The following is a 4,193-nucleotide window of genomic DNA, read 5'->3' as shown; positions in this document are numbered from 1 at the left end:
CCTCCTTCGCAAGCCTAACTCTGGGTCCAGACAGGTCAGGCTCACCCTCAGATCCAGCTTTTACCAGCTGAGTGACTTCTGGGCTTCAGGTTCCTGATCTGCAGAATGGGAATAATCTTATACCCTCTTTACTGGGTTGTGAGAATTCCACGAGGTAGTTTGTGTTCTCTATTATTATTACGTCTAAAGATTCCATTAAAAATGTGATTTCCTTATCTACCAAGAGCTTGAATTCCAGAAATTCTACCCAAGAGACTTAGAATATTTCTCCCCACCACCCCAAGGTGATTCATCCAGTCTTTCTCATATACCTTCGCCAATACTTAGGCTTTCATAAAAGAAAGGAGGAGGAGAAAGATAAGGAAAGGAGGAAAAGGTGAGAAGATGCCTTAGAGCCACTTGTATGTACTTAAAATAATGGGGTCAGGGCCTCCCCAGTGGCGCAGTGGTTGAGCGCTGGGTTGCGAAGCTGCCCGCAGCCTCTGCAGCGCTGGTTCGATCCCCGGCCGCCGGGCGAGGGTCCCACATGGCGCACAGACCTCTCCTGCTGCCCGCTGCTGCCCTCAGCACTGCACTTCGGTCCTTCTGCCGGTTCTGTTCCCCGCTCTGGCTCTGGTGAATTCTCTCACCCTCCCGCGCTTCTGACTGTACCCAGTGCTTGTAGAAATAAAAATAAATAAATAAATAATGGGGTCAATATGAAAAGCTCAGAAAGGAGACCCTAAAGGACTGTCCACTAGTTGCCTTCTCTTCCTAGAAGGTGTTTAGCATTTATTTCTGTATCACTAGACCTGGCTCTAGGTTATTAAATAGGTAAGTTGAAAGTGTGTTAACTCCGGAGGAAATTTTTCCCCCTTAGTGGCCTCTACTCTTATTTACTAATTCCTGGAAGCTAGGTGGCTGCTTTTAGGTCTATTCCCTGTGGGCACTTAAGGACTTCCTGTGGCACCTCCCTACCCCCAGGCCTTTTGTTTCAGGAAAGGACAACAACAGTGGGGGACTGTTTTTGGGTACAGTGCTTAAAGTTACAGTGCTTAAAGCTGAAGCATTTGTCCCTGTCACTTAGTGGAAGACCTGCCCTACTTCCAAGAAGGTAGCTTTTGGCGTTGGTATGGACATGTGGGTAGATCTTACCTCCCAGGAGCTGTGAGGAGGGGTGAGTGAGGAGCAAGAGAGAGAGTGGGGCAGGGGTAGGTTCTGGGGAGCTGTGTGTCAGAGGGAAGACATCTCCATGACAGGCACAGCTGCCCTGGGACCTTAGGGCTGCAGAGCAGATGCAGGGCATTTGGTAGGGCTCCCTGCCTGGGGTGCCACCCAGAGCATAGCAGAGCACACTCGCTAGACTACTCATTCCTGCCTTAGAACTTGGCTGAGCTAAACGGTCTACCTGGCATGCCGAAGGCTCCCCACTAAGTGACACCCTTCTTTCCAGATCACTGAGTTCAGTTCCTTTATCAAGAACTTCACTGCGCTTGGTGCTGGGGACACAACTAGCAGGAGGGTGGGCCTCTTCAGTGTATGCATATGCATACACCAAGTAATGACATAAACATGTTTTCCTAATGCACTGATTTTACTTGAAGATTAGGGAAGGAAAGGAAAGCGATTTACATTTGGGTATGTCTGAGAGGATGCTTCCAGAAGAGACTGGCATTCTATTATTTAAATGCCAATAATTTTTAAATAGTATTTTTATATTAAAACAAAAAAGGTCTATTATGGAATAGCGGCAAAATTTGCATATATTTAAAAAATAAAACTTTGAAATTTCAAAGGCATTTCACGTAAGTGGTTGACTTAGGATGATGTCCCAGAAACTTGGGAGTGCACCTGCTCATTCTCTCCAGCCGTGATGGGAGACCTGGTTGAAAAGTTTTGAGTTTTTCCTGTGTCACGGGTAGAAATGGAAGGACTTTAGTTAGGGTGGCAATTTAGAAATGTCATTCTAAGTAACCAGATAAATTTGGAGATGCTATTAGAAAATGTATCCCACAAGCATGAGGAAGATGGGGCAGGATCAGAGAGCTTCAGTCTATATTGGAAAAAGAAGAGGAAGGAAAGTCTCCAAGAAGAGAAATATTGAATGAATTGATTACCAGATGTTTTTGAACATGTTGAGAAGAGATGTTCCAGTAGTGAGTTTGGAGAGGAAGTGGCGAAACGAGTATAACAACTAAGAAATAAGTAAACAAGGCAGTTATTTATTTCAGGGAAATCCAAAAAACTCATACAGAAAAAGAAGTGGACTCGTCGTATGTCAAATGGATCAACTATGAAGAGTTAACTACTTATTTCCTGAGCTCCACCATCCAACCCTGAGCTGTATTTCCCATGGATCGATGTCCATATTCCAGGACCATGAGCAGACTCTGGTATTAATCATGTGACACACACAAAGACTTGCTATTGACCCAGCGCCCTGGTCCCTTTTTGTCTCTTTGTGTCTGAACTTCCCAAAGTGCAAACCTTTTGCCCGATACCACAAGTCACTTCTCTACATCACGCGGAACCCAGCAAAGCACTGGGCTCAAGGTCCATGTCTGCCAGCTTCAATAAGGGATGGTCTGAGTCTTTCAGGCCTCTCACTGGCTACGGCACCACATAAGCCACTCTGCCTCCTGGCCTGTGCCACCTTCCATGATGTTCTCTCTGCTGCTTGGATGTGATAGAAGCTCTGCAGGATCCAAGGGAGTGAAAAGATGGTGCCCAGAGTCAGGGAAAGATTCATTTAAAATATTGCAAATTTTCTAGTTTTATAGGACACGACCTCAGATTCTGTACATATGCAGGACAGGCAGGTGGCTGTATTTTAGGTCCACAGAAACCAGAAAGGCAGAGTTAGGGGTAACTCTGCTCCTTCAAGCTTCAGTGTCATGCTGGGATAGTGGATGGGGGTAGGAGAGTAAGGGGGGCTTTATTATACAGTCATATAATCCTCAACCCAGGGAGGCTTGATTCAGAACCCTCTACCTCTGCTGGGCTTCAATCACTGGTCTGCACCCCATATGGGGAGTGCTTAGGCGCTTGCAAATTGCTTAACCCTCACTTCTGAATGGAAAAAGTAAGTAGATGAGAAATTTGAGAAACAAAAGACCTTGAAGGCCAAATACACAGCGTTATTGTTAGGATTCAGTTTTCTGAAGGTGAAAATGCATTCATAGCATTGACTATTCATAGGAAGGACTTCATTTACTTATTTCTATACAAGGAGAATAAATTGGGCAACTGAGAAGTGAAGAGAACACCCCTTACTTGGCTGTTTATTCTTGCATGGACACCTCCATATGTGGCTGATGCTTGGGGAATGATTCAAGGCAGGTGAGCTTCTGGAGGTTGATGGTAAAAGTAAGTGGATGGGTTGTGGGGAGGCAAAATGTGGCAGCCCTTGAACATTTACTGGTGGGTCTGGGGTCTATGTCACTAGACACCAGATCAGCAACCTACAAGTTATGAGGCTCAGGTTTAGGACTGGTATAGGGCCAGGATCCAGCAATTGCAGTGTCAGCCCCATACGTACTTTACCAAGATGGAAGACTCCATGCATATGAAACAGGATTTGGAGGTGAGTTGGTGACAAACCCAACTCTCCAGCCCATGCTTTTCAGACCCCCCACCCCTGTGACCTCCACATTAACATTTGGTGTGCGTTCTGTGCTCTGTACTCATAAAGCAAGGATTCTCAGATTAGAGATAGAATCTGCAGCTATGTGAGCTAATCAACAGGCTTGTGTGTATGGTTAGGGTCTGGAATCTCATAAACTTGTACATCTCTGTGATCTTAATGAGTATGACACCACTGTCACCACCAGCGTTGATGACCATGCAGTGGTGGGAGCACCAAAGGATCTCAGTGGTGAGGGTGGTGTAAACAGCATCAGCACTTGGAGTCTAAAGATATGGCTGCTGTCCTACAATTGCCCTAGACATCTGTGTGACCAAAGACTATTGCCTAACCTCTCTGAAGTTCAATTTCAATTAAAAAAGGGGATCATCACTGTCATGCTTCATGAGAGTGAATTCTCAGGATGGGATGAGACAGCAGCAGGGAAAGTGCTTTGTAAACTATGATGTGCTATGTGGTCAATAGCTGTCACTATTGCTGACTGCAGTGCGAAGACCAAGCTTCCTTTATTGTCTTGTTCCCTGGATATTACATGCCTACTATGTGCCTGATGCTAGACCAGGGACTTGGA

This window comes from Talpa occidentalis, unplaced genomic scaffold (genome assembly GCF_014898055.3).
Source record: "Talpa occidentalis isolate TD23 unplaced genomic scaffold, MPIMG_talOcc4v2.1, whole genome shotgun sequence".
Classification (NCBI taxonomy): Eukaryota; Metazoa; Chordata; class Mammalia; order Eulipotyphla; family Talpidae; genus Talpa; species Talpa occidentalis.
The sequence above is the reverse complement of the archived record's forward strand: the minus strand, read 5'-3'. Positions refer to the sequence as shown.